The 13,814-nt window shown below is 41.7% G+C and overlaps 1 protein-coding gene across 2 annotated transcripts in view; it reads left to right on the forward strand.

Moving 5' to 3' along the window:
• The first annotated feature begins 7,128 nt into the window (after positions 1–7,128).
• The window catches only part of VIL1 (villin 1), a 43,684-nt gene continuing 36,998 nt past the window's right edge, over positions 7,129–13,814 (forward strand). Inside the window, exon 1 of one of the 2 annotated variants that reach the window (XM_069732726.1) lies at positions 7,129–7,224. The gene's annotated coding sequence lies outside the window, so the exon portion shown is untranslated. Of the gene's footprint in view, positions 7,225–7,286; positions 7,415–13,814 lie in introns of those variants that run through there. The other variant, XM_069732728.1, reaches the window with a different exon arrangement.

Genomic DNA, 13,814 nt, shown 5'->3' on the forward strand with positions numbered 1-13,814 from the left:
GACTCCTGACGAGTGGCTCTGCTGCATTTAGTGCTGACGTTATTGTTACATATCTCCTTCTATAACATGGGAGATAGTAAAATACTTGAGATAGCCGAGTTCACAGTCCGAGGGCTCATCTAATGGTTTACTAGACGCCTGCACGATCCAAAGTCACATTACGCTTCTAATGATAATGAGTGTCGGAAATGACACAATGTATTATATATATATATATATATATATATATAATATAATATATGTGTATATAGTGAGTAGACCCTGCATGCCGACATGTGGCCCCCTTTATTTACATACAGGGCTGTTTTAGGCAGGTGTGGAAAAAATGCTGAAATGTAAGAATGTTGTCATACATAGGAGTGTTACTATCAATTAGTAAAATGAATGAACAAAAGAGAACTATAAATCCCATCAATGTCTGGAGACCTTACATATAGTCAGGAATATTGTAGGTTAGAGTCAGATGTGTGAGTAACAAATTCTCTACCAAAAAGGTGATAAATAATCATCAGCATTTTCATATGTAGGTTGAGACACAGCCATTAACTGAAACAGAAACAGACGAGTAGGAAACTTAAAGCTGGGTGAGGAACAGCCAAATTCTGCTACAAAGGTGAGGTTGTGGAAGACGGTTTCATGTCACAGGTCATATACTATGGCGAGACTGCACACAGAAATAAGACACAAGGTAGTTATACTGCACCAGCAAGGTGTCTCCCAGTCAAGGATATCACAGCAGACGGGGGTTTCACAATGTGCTGTCAAGCTCTTATGGAGAAGCACCAAGAAATGGCCAACGTTCAGGACTGCAGACGCAGTGGTCGGCCAAGAATACTTAGTGCAGCAGATGTAAACCATATCATAATGAATTCCCTTCTGTATCAGAAGATGTCCAGCAGAGCCATCAGCTCAGAAGTGGCAGAAACTGGTGGGACCAGCAACACCCATCTATTGTTTGGTGAAGTGTGGCCAAAAAGACAAACCTCCTACAGGGGGATAAGGCCAAACAACTCACCTATGTCTGAAAATATGACAATCTCCTGTTACAGAATATCTGATAATCTGGTATCTCCATACACCTGCAATATAAGATACAAATCAGAAGCCGTACAATGATGGGTGTAGATATGGCGCATGCTGCTCTGTCTTCCGCTATCTTAAAAGCCGCCATCTTGACCACAGATTATTTGGACAATCCCTTTTTATGAATAGGGACCCCAGTGATTTGCTTATTATAATGTGTCCCACCAGTAAACCCCCAACGATCAGCTCCAATCTATGTGAAAACCAGTTCATTTTCCCTACAGCACCATCGCTGGAGAAAAGAAGTATTACACGTCTCTCATTGAAATCAATGGACTTTCCATGCATTATATATGGACCCGCTGGGTTCTCCAGACCAGGAGACCCCATTAGTGGCTGCAATGCATTGTATGTACAATAATATAAGCGGAGGGGGTTATTAAGCCTCTGAGGCTGCAGCTGTCGCTTCCACACTCCTTTAATCCACGTCCTCTGCAAGAAAGGTTTTTATACCGAGTTATTAATTTCACTTCCCACCTCTTATTGAACATCAGAGATAAGGTCTGGACTGTGTCTCCCTCAGTCATAAACCTCCAGTGAACCTCCCAGTAGAAGCCGATCGTTCACCTTGTACCAGGCGGCCCAGGACTGGGAGTGTCGAGGAGGTGACATCCTATGGAGACAGGATAAGAGAACCATGTAGCATCCATCTTATATAAAGCGGTTCTTGCAGTTGTTAAATTTTTATCTGATATTTATGCAAGTCAAACTGCAGTGTAAAGCATGGTGGAAACTACTATAGCCTAAAGATACAGGTGGTAGAGGAGAAAATGTATTCAGCTCTTTGTTCCATGTTGAATACATGTCACTAAACTTGTGACCATCGGTGTTTTAACCTGCAGTTCCCCTCATTCTGCACCAGCAGAATAGTGAGTGCAGCTCTGGAGTATAATACAGGATGTAACTCAGGATCAGTAATGTAATGTATGAACACAGTGACTGCACCAGCAGAATAGTGAGTGCAGCTCCGGAGTACAATACAGGATGTAACTCAGGATCAGTAATGTAATGTATGTACACAGTGACTGCACCAACAGAATAGTGAGTGCAGCTCTGGAGTATAATACAGGAGGTAACTCAGGATCAGTAATGTAATGTATGTACACAGTGACTGCACCAGCAGAATAGTGAGTGCAGCTCTGGAGTATAATACAGGATGTAACTAAGGATCAGTAATGTAATGTATGTACACAGTGACTGCACCAGCAGAATAGTGAGTGCAGCTCTGGGGTATAATACAGGATGTAACTCAGGATCAGTAATGTAATGTATGAACACAGTGACTGCACCAGCAGAATAGTGAGTGCAGCTCTGGAGTATAATACAGGATGTAACTAAGGATCAGTAATGTAATGTATGAACACAGTGACTGCACCAGCAGAATAGTGACTGCAGCTCTGGAGTATAATACAGGAGGTAACTCAGGATCAGTATTGTAATGTATGTACACAGTGACTGCACCAGCAGAATAGTGAGCGCAGCTCTGGAGTATAATACAGGAGGTAACTCAGGATCAGTATTGTAATGTATATACACAGTGACTGCACCAGCAGAATGAGTGCAGCTCTGGAGTATAATACAGGAGGTAACTCAGGATCAGTAATGTAATGTATGTACACAGTGACTGCACCAGCAGAATAGTGAGCGCAGCTCTGGAGTATAATACAGGATGTAACTCAGGATCAGTAATGTATGTACACAGTGACTGCACCAGCAGAATAGTGAGTGCAGCTCTGGGGTATAATACAGGATGTAACTCAGAATCAGTAATGTAATGTATGTACACAGTGACTGCACCAGCAGAATAGTGAGTGCAGCTCTGGGGTATAATACAGGATGTAACTCAGGATCAGTAATGTATGCACATAGTGAACTAGCTATTTATGTAGATTTCATATTATGTACAATGTACCCTGTAAAAATGCCGTTGATGGACAATGCCATTAATTTTGGGGGTTATGTACTTTCTCAGGGTTGTCTTTTTGCTCGCATTTTCTCAGTAATGTTTCATGTTCTGAGGACTGTTAGATATAAGAATATTGCCTGTTTTGCACCAGGGACGCACGTGATACAAGGCGTTCACCTGTAGCCGGGCTCCGGGGAGCAGACACGTGGATGTGCAGCGAGGAGTAAAGTCTTGGTTACATAATTGATTCCTGCTTCTCATTGTCTGAAGGATCCACATCAGTTTCCTGGATTACAATCTGATATCGCACAGTGGAGCGGAACCAGAACAAACCCCTTTTGTTTTCAGAATCTGCTGGTTTCAATCCTCGCAGGTTTTGTCTTTGTAGCATGAAGCCGTCTTAGTTAGGTTATAGATGTTCAGGACATTTCTTCTGCATTGATGGAGTGTCTGCTTGTTAAAGGGACATTCCAGGGTAAACAAATACTCTGTGTATGATAATGAAGCACTATGATGAAGTGGCTGTATGATATTGAACTCTTAGCCCCAACGCATGTTTCACCCAAGGCTTCGTCGCCCCCTTCGTCATTGGGGCTAAGGGTTCAACAATATGCAGCCACTTCATCATAGTGCATCATTGGATGGAAGTACTACGCCTATTTCTTTGTAAATCTCTCACTTTGTAACACACCACATGTTAGTGTAGAGTTTTTTCTTAGGCTACACACATCTGTGTTTATACACTTTTGATTGGATCAATTTGTATCTACTTGTACTGTTGTATAGTGGTTTTTCCCCTCATCTTTTGGCACTCTGCTTTATTACCTTTCTGATTATTTTAATATGTTTGAATAAATTTTATATTTTAATGAGACTTAGTTGGCACTTTTTCTATTTTGTTGGTATTCAATTCTCTATTTGGCGCATCTCTATACATGTTTTTATTATTTTTTGTTCTCACTTTTTTGGTACTAATGGATCGCTCCATCGGCCTCAAGGACACCGTTCTCTCCTGGTTCTCCTCCTATCTCTCTGACTGATCCTTCACTGTATCTTTTGCTGGTTCCTCCTCCTCTCACCTTCCCCTTACTGTTGTGGTTCCTCAAGGATCAGTCCTAGGCCCCCTCCTCTTCTCTTTGTATACTGCCCCTATTGGACAAACAATCAGTAGATTTGGTTTCCAGTACCATCTCTATGCTGACGACACCCAATTATACACTTCTTCTCCTGATCTCACGCCTGCCTTATTAGAAAACACCAGTGATTGTCTTACCGCTGTCTCTAACATCATGTCCTCCCTCTATCTGAAACTAAACCTGTCAAAAACTGAACTCCTCGTGTTTCCTCCCTCTACTAACCTACCTTTGCCTGACACTGCCATCTCCGTGTGCGGTTCCACCATTACTCCAAAGCAACATGCCCGCTGCCTTGGGGTCATCCTTGATTCTGACCTTTCATTCACCCCCCACATCCGATCACTGGCTCGCTCTTCTTACCTGCATCTCAAAAACATTTCTAGAATTCGCCCTTTTCTTACTTTCGACTCTGCAAAAACTCTTACTGTTTCACTTATTCATTCTCGTCTGGACTATTGTAACTCTCTACTAATCGGCCTCCCTCTTACCAAACTCTCCCCGCTGCAATCTGTCCTGAATGCTGCAGCCAGGATCATATTCCTCACCAACCGTTACACCGATGCCTCTACCTTGTGCCAGTCATTACACTGGCTACCCATCCACTCCAGAATCCAGTACAAAACTACTACCCTCATCCACAAAGCACTCCATGGCTCAGCACCACCCTACATCTCCTCCCTGGTCTCAGTCTACCACCCTACCCGTGCCCTCCGCTCCGCTAATGACCTCAGGTTAGCATCCTCAATAATCAGAACCTCCCACTCCCGTCTCCAAGACTTTACACGTGCTGCGCCGATTCTTTGGAATGCACTACCTAGGTTAATACGATTAATTCCCAATCCCCACAGTTTTAAGCGTGCCCTAAAAACTCATTTGTTCAGACTGGCCTACCGCCTCAATGCATTAACCTAACTATCCCTGTGTGGCCTATTTAAAAAAAAAAAACAAAACAAAACAAAAAAAAAAAAAAAAACAGATTCCTCGCACTATGTTCTCATTCACTTTATGCAGTTAATAGCCCTCTGTGTCTGTACTGCTACATACTTAGGCAGTTAACTGGTTCATGCAGCTTTACATGAACACCCGAGCCTTACACTATGGCCGGTCCGAATAACTATAGCAATTGTTACCATCCACCTCTTGTGTCTCCCCTTTTCCTCATAGTTTGTAAGCTTTCGAGCAGCAGGGCCCTCACTCCTCTTGGTATCTGTTTTGAACTGTATTTCTGTTATGCTGTAATGTCTATTGTATGTACAAGTCCCCTCTATAATTTGTAAAGCGCTGCGGAATATGTTGGCGCTATATAAATAAAAATTATTATTATTATTATTATCGCACTATCCTGCAACATTTCTCATAGAATCATAGAATGTTAGAGCTGGAAGGGATCTCCTGGGTCATTATGTCCAACCTCTGCTCAATGCAGGATTCACTAAACCATCTCAGACAGGTGTCTGTCCAGCCTCTGAAGACTTCCATTGAAGGAGAACTCACCACCTCTCGTGGCCGCCAATTCCACTCATTGATCGCCCTCATTGTCAAAAAGTTTTTTTTTACTAATATCTAATCTGTATCTTTTCCCTTTCAGTTTCATTCTGTTGCAAAAAGAAATTTTGTATAGGCTCAAACTGCAAATGTGAACCAATGGGAAACCAGTATAAAGTCTCATGCGTTTCAGTCACTTACTGTAGTTGTACCCCTTGCCTGCTTCAGTGGGTGTAATTAGTCTGTCACATTGTTATATTCTTTGGATATCAAAGATAATGAGCAGTTATCCATAAGGTATATTTATAACTTACAAGAATGCCGACGTGTTTTCTATTTTATAATTGCACAAATAATCAGGAGGTTTTTGGAATTGAGGTGTTGAGACTTTATTAACGATCAGATAGCTGTCCACATAGATAATAGTCCTAGAGCTTACTGGTTGGTTCCTGGATGGTTACCGATTGCTGAAAACTGGGATGTCAGATCACTATTAGTGATTCGCATACGTGCTCGGATAAGGTGTTATCAGAGCATGTTCGGGTGGTATCCGGGTATCTCGGGCGTGCTCAGATAATATGCTCGAGTCCCTGGGGCTGCATGTTTTGAGGCTGTTAGACAGTCATAAAGGGGCTGAGGGAACTACAATACCCAGAGAGATTAGCAAAATTAAGATTATTTAGTCTAGAAAAAAGACGAAGACGACTGAAGGGCGATCTAATAACCATGTATAAGTATATAAGGGGACAATACAAATATCTCGCTGAGGATCTGTTTATACCAAGGAAGGTGACGGGCACAAGGGGGCATTCTTTGCGTCTGGAGGAGAGAAGGTTTTTCCACCAACATAGAAGAGGATTCTTTACTGTTAGGGCAGTGAGAATCTGGAATTGCTTGCCTGAGGAGGTGGTGATGGCGAACTCAGTCGAGGGGTTCAAGAGAGGCCTGGATGTCTTCCTGGAGCAGAACAATATTGTATCATACAATTATTAGGTTCTGTAGAAGGACGTAGATCTGGGGATTTATTATGATGGAATATAGGCTGAACTGGATGGACAAATGGCTTTTTTCAGCCTTACTAACTATGTTACTATGTAATACACAGATTGAAAGATCAGAGAGAATCCTTTTGTCATGTTCCCCCTCTCCAGACCCTAATGTGTCAGGGATGTCTTTTCTCAAAAACTGCCCAAAAGGATTTTTAAACTACTGCTGTGGTTCATCTTAGTGCATGGCCCTCTACAAAGACTTGTGCGTATTTTGGAAGGGATTTTAGAGATGACAAACCCTTTAAAGAGGACTTGCCAGCATTAGTTTCAAAACCATATTCTCACAATATACACTATAGGTTGCATTTTACAAGAAGCAGCAGGATGAAAAAAAAGCTGATGAAATAAATAAACGGTAATTAAAATAGTGCGTGTAATTAGCATGAAACGCACAGGGGAGAGGTGTACGACGGCCTCGCTACAGCTGAGCGCATCGCCTTATATGGCGAATACGGCGCAGAGCCGGGGACAAAGGTCGCTGCACCCTGTCAGGAGACTGTACCGGTACAGGTGCACAGGTCTGCTCTGCTCTCCTGACAGCCGGCCACACCTGACAGCCGCCCAGGTAAGCTCCTTTCCACCTGTCCCCATTGTCTCCTAGGAACAGCTGAATTTTTGTTTCACTGTAAACAGCAACAAAGCTGATCTTAGGCGCAGAAATCTACCCCACAATGAATGTTCTGATATGGGGGCTCCACTTCCAAAAGCTTCACCTGCACTGATACATTGTGGCAAACTATCAGGACAGGAGAGAGGTTTGTGCTTCTGATGTGTTTGGCTCACAGAGGGTTGTGTATATTGGGTACAAGTGTAGTAAAATTATTAGGCTTTAGAGAGATAAAATCTGGGTGAATTGCTACATTGAAAAACATTTTCTCCTATCTCAAGTTAGGATTTTTGCAGCAAATTCACAATCGTTGGATGTTGCACGCTTTAATCTGGACTAATAACGGATTGAAATTAATTTCTGCTGTTATACCACATTGGATAACAGTATGGAGATAAATCAGTAGATATAATTAATAAATTATCAGATCCAGTGTCTGTGTACCTCAAATACATATATGCTGTTGGAGAACATCTCTGAAAGCTATGATCAGTCCTATCTATATAGAATATTATATTGATTGACAGGCCTGACCATAGCTATCAAAGATGTTCTTCTGCGTGTGTATATATATATATATATATATATATATATATATATATATATATATATATATATATATATATATAGATATATTATGAATTGTACAGCACATAAGAAGGAATTAGTTTTTTCATCATCCATTTTTTGTAAGTCCACTGAACCTCAATATTAGATCAGGCCAAGTTCTAATAGAAAGCAAAATAGATTTGCTGCACGACCTGTTTTGCCAAGACAAGGATATACATTGATTATAATTATACAAATATTGCAGCACCTCTGGTTACCCGCACATAGGGAGAGCTCCGCAATCAACTTAGCTTTGGATGACTAATGATAGGAAGAAGATTGCAGTGGCCCTTTAATGTTTCCATTCATTACAAAGAGCTAGCCATAACTTACTTGGATACAGTTGTTTACATTGTGAAGTTGAGATTTGTAACACTGTAGATACTGAGTAAACAGTTTCCTTTCATTCATTGCATTCAGTTGTATAGTTAGCTGCTCTCTTTCAGTTTCCTGATGTCAGATATTGCACTTTTGTTTATGTGGTGCACTCCCTGTTCCCCCAGTGCATGGCAAGTACAGCCTGTCAGTCATTGTAATGGAAGCCTGACGCATTTCAGTCACTTCTTGGTTGTAGCTCTCATCAACTTCAGTAGGTGACAAGTCTAAGTGATTGTCCATCATTAAACCTATAACTTGTAACATTTGAGTAAGTGTTCTGTCAGTATTCTGGTAATTGCACAAATAAGTGTGACGCTTTTGGAATTGAGCTCTTTCAGTTGTCTCAAATGGAAACATAGACTTTGTAAAGCTGTGAAAAATCTTAAAGTACAGACAGACACAGAGGTGATACCCCCAGATCTTGAAGGACAGGTCTAACCTACTGAAACCTGTGGTAACAGGTCACTCTAAGAACGTACCTATAATATATCTCCAAGATTTGTTTTCCTGATAACTGCTTAGAACCATAAATGATTCATATTATTGTCGTTTTGCTGAATGTCCATGAGCAGCTTAAAGGGAGTGTCCAAGCATCCACCTTTGAACTTCATTTTCCAGCTTATATTGTGTATAGATAATTTCTGCCTGAGGAACTTGTAAATAAATTGCATTTCTTATCTTGTCACAACCTATATCATAGATTAAAGTGTCAGTCACATTCCTGCCTGCTGTCAGCAAGCACTTGTCAGACATTCCTTGAGAAACTTAATAGAATACAGCAGCAGCCAGTTATTCTACATCAGATGAGCAGAGCAAACTCTGAATGGAGACTGAGTTAGCAGAGAGGGAAATACACCTGAGCATTTCTCCACAGTAATGTAATGTATGTACACAGTGATTGCACCAGCAGAATAGTGAGTGCAGCTCTGGAGTATAATATGGGATGTAACTCAGGATCAGTAATGTAATGTATGTACACAGTGACTGCACCAGCAGAATAGTGAGTGCAGCTCTGGGGTATAATACAGGATGTAACTCAGGATCAGTAATGTAATGTATGTACACAGTGACTGCACCAGCAGAATGGTGAGTGCAGCTCTGGAGTATAATATGGGATGTAACTCAGGATCAGTAATGTAATGTATGTACACAGTGACTGCACCAGCAGAATAGTGAGTGCAGCTCTGGAGTATAATACAGGATGTAACTCAGGATCAGTAATGTAATGTATGTACACAGTGACTGCACCAGCAGAATAGTGAGTGCAGCTCTGGGGTATAATACAGGATGTAACTCAGGATCATTAATGTAATGTATGTACACAGTGACTTCACCAGCAGAATAGTGAGTGCAGCTCTGGAGTATAATATGGGATGTAACTCAGGATCAGTAATGTAATGTATGTACACAGTGACTGCACCAGCAGAATAGTGAGTGCAGCTCTGGAGTATAATACAGGATGTAACTCAGGATCAGTAATGTAATGTATGTACACAGTGACTGCACCAGCAGAATAGTGAGTGCAGCTCTGGGGTATAATATGGGATGTAACTCAGGATCAGTAATGTAATGTATGTACACAGTGACGGCACCAGCAGAATAGTGAGTGCAGCTCTGGGGTATAATACAGGATGTAACTCAGGATCAGTAATGTCATGTATGTACACAGTGACTGCACCAGCAGAATAGTGAGTGCAGCTCTGGAGTATAATATGGGATGTAACTCAGGATCAGTAATGTAATGTATGTACACAGTGACTGCACCAGCAGAATAGTGAGTGCAGCTCTGGAGTATAATACAGGATGTAACTCAGGATCAGTAATGTAATGTATGTACACAGTGACTGCACCAGCAGAATAGTGAGTGCAGCTCTGGGGTATAATACAGGATGTAACTCAGGATCAGTAATGTAATGTATGTACACAGTGACTGCACCAGCAGAATGGTGAGTGCAGCTCTGGAGTATAATACAGGATGTAACTCAGGATCAGTAATGTAATGTATGTACACAGTGACTGCACCAGCAGAATAGTGAGTGCAGCTCTGGGGTATAATACAGGATGTAACTCAGGATCAGTAATGTAATGTATGTACACAGTGACTGCACCAGCAGAATAGTGAGTGCAGCTCTGGGGTATAATACAGGATGTAACTCAGGATCAGTAATGTAATGTATGTACACAGTGACTGCACCAGCAGAATAGTGAGTGCAGCTCTGGGGTATAATACAGGATGTAACTCAGGATCAGTAATGTAATGTATGTACACAGTGACTGCACCAGCAGAATAGTGAGTGCAGCTCTGGAGTATAATACAGGATGTAACTCAGGATTAGTAATGTAATGTATGTACACAGTGACTGCACCAGCAGAATAGTGAGTGCAGCTCTGGGGTATAATACAGGATGTAACTCCGGATCAGTAATGTAATGTGTGTACACAGTGACTGCACCAGCAGAAAAGTGAGTGCAGCTCTGGGGTATAATACAGGATGTAACTCAGGATCTGTAATGTAATGTATGTACACAGTGACTGCACCAGCAGAATAGTGAGTGCAGCTCTGGAGAATAATACAGGATGTAACTCAGGATCAGTAATGTAATGTATGTACACAGTGACTGCACCAGCAGAATAGTGAGTGCAGCTCTGGAGTATAATACAGGATGTTACTCAGGATCAGTAATGTAATGTATGTATACAGTGACTGCACCAGCAGAATAGTGAGTGCAGCTCTGGGGTATAATACAGGATGTAACTCAGGATCAGTAATGTAATGTATGTACACAGTGACTGCACCAGCAGAATAGTGAGTGCAGCTCTGGAGTATAATACAGGATGTAACTCAGGATCAGTAATGTAATGTATGTACACAGTGACTGCACCAGCAGAATAGTGAGTGCAGCTCCGGAGTATAATACAGGATGTAACTCAGGATCAGTAATGCTATGTATGTACACAGTGACTGCACCAGCAGAATAGTGAGTGCAGCTCCGGAGTATAATGCAGGATGTAACTCAGGATCAGTAATGTAATGTATGTACACAGTGACTGCACCAGCAGAATATTGAGTGCAGCTCTGGGGTATAATACTGGAGGTAACTCAGGATCAGTAATGTAATGTATGTACCAGTGACTGCAGCTCTGGAGTAAAATACAGGATATTACTCAGGATCAATAATGTAATGGATGTTCACGGTGACTGAACCAGCAGAATAGTGAGTGCAGCTCCGGAGTACAATACAGGATGTAACTCAGGATCAGTAATGTAATGTATGTACACAGTGACTGCATCAGCAGAATAATGAGTGCAGCTCTGGAGTATAATACAGGATGTAACTCAGGATCAGTAGTGTAATGTATGTACACAGTGACTGCACCAGCAGAATAGTGAGTGCAGCTCCAGAGTACAATACAGGATGTAACTCAGGATCAGTAATGCAATGTATGTACACAGTGACTGCACCAGCAGAATAGTGAGTGCAGCTCCGGAGTATAATACAGGATGTAACTCAGGATCAGTAATGTAATGTATGTGCACAGTGACTGCACCAGCAGAATATTGAGTGCAGCTCTGGGGTATAATACTGGAGGTAACTCAGGATCAGTAATGTAATGTAATGTAATGTATGTACACAGTGACTGCAGCTCTGGAGTAAAATACAGGATGTTACTCAGGATCAATAATGTAATGTATGTTCACGGTGACTGAACCAGCAGAATAGTGAGTGCAGCTCTGGAGTAAAATACAGGATGTTACTCAGGATCAGTAATGTAATGTATGCATACAGTGACTGCACCAGCAGAATAGTGAGTGCAGCTCTGGAGTATAATACAGGAGGTAACTCCGGATCAGTAATGTAATGTATGTACACAGTGACTGCACCAGCAGAATAGTGAGTGCAGCTCTGGAGTATAATACAGGATGTAACTCAGGATTAGTAATGTAATGTACAGTTAGGGCCAGAAATATTTGGACAGTGACACAAGTTTTGTTATTTTAACTGTTTACAAAAACATGTTCAGAAATACAATTATATATATAATATGGGCTGAAAGTGCACACTCCCAGCTGCAATATGATAGTTTCGACATCCAAATCGGAGAAAGGGTTTAGGAATCATAGCTCTGTAATGCATAGCGTCCTCTTTTTCAAGGGACCAAAAGTAATTGGACAATGGACTCTAAGGGCTGCAATTAATTCTGAAGGCGTCTCCCTCGTTAACCTGTAATCAATGAAGTAGTTAAAAGGTCAGGGGTGGATTCCAGGTGTGTGGTTTTGCATTTGGAAGCTGTTGCTGTGAGCAGACAACATGCGGTCAAAGGAACTCTCAATTGAGGTGAAGCAGAACATCCTGAGGCTGAAAAAAAAGAAAAAAATCCATCAGAGAGATAGCAGACATGCTTGGAGTAGCAAAATCAACAGTTGGGTACATTCTGAGAAAAAAGGAATTGACTGGTGAGCTTGGGAACTCAAAAAGGCCTGGGCGTCCACGCATGACAACAGTGGTGGATGATCGCCGCATACTTAATTTGGTGAAGAAGAACCCGTTCACAACATCAACTGAAGTCCAGAACACTCTCAGTGAAGTAGGTGTATCTGTCTCTGAGTCAACAGTGAAGAGAAGACTCCATGACAGTAAATACAAAGGGTTCACATCTAGATGCAAACCATTCATCAATACCAAAAACAGACAGAAAAACACCTCAAGAAGCCAGCTCAGTTCTGGAAAAGTATTCTATGGACAGATGAGACAAAGATCAACCTGTACCAGAATGATGGGAAGAAAAAAGTTTGGAGAAGAAAGGGAACGGCACATGATCCAAGGCACACCACATGCTCTGTAAAACATGGTGGAGGCAACGTGATGGCATGGGCATGCATGGCTTTCAATGGCACTGGGTCACTTGTGTTTATTGATGACATAAGAGCAGACAAGAGTAGCCGGATGAATTCTGAAGTGTACCGGGATATACTTTCAGCCCAGATTCAGCCAAATGCTGCAAAGTTGATTGGACGGCGCTTCATAGTACAGATGGACAATGACCCCAAGCATACAGCCAAAGCTACCCAGGAGTTCATGAGTGCCAAAAAGTGGAACATTCTGCAATGGCCAAGTCAATCTCCAGATCTAAACCCAATTGAGCATGCATTTCACTTGCTCAAATCCAGACTTAAGACGGAAAGACCCAAAAACAAGCAAGACCTGAAGGCTGCGGCTGTAAAGGCCTGGCAAAGCATTAAGAAGGAGGAAACCCAGCGTTTGGTGATGTCCATGGGTTCCAGACTTAAGGCAGTGATTGCCTCCAAAGGATTTGCAACAAAATATTGAAAATAAAAATATTTTGTTTGGGTTATGTTTATTTGTCCAATTACTTTTGACCTCCTAAAATGTGGAGTGTTTGTAAAGAAATGTGTACAATTCCTACATTTTCTATCAGATATTTTTGTTCAACCCTTCAAATTAAACGTTACAATCTGCACTTGAATTCTGTTGTAGAGGTTTCATTTCAAATTCAATGTGGTGGCATGCAGAGCCCAACTCGCGAAAATTGTGTCACTG

The sequence above is a fragment of the Ranitomeya imitator genome, chromosome 7 (assembly GCF_032444005.1).
Source record: "Ranitomeya imitator isolate aRanImi1 chromosome 7, aRanImi1.pri, whole genome shotgun sequence".
Lineage (NCBI taxonomy): Eukaryota > Metazoa > Chordata > Amphibia > Anura > Dendrobatidae > Ranitomeya > Ranitomeya imitator.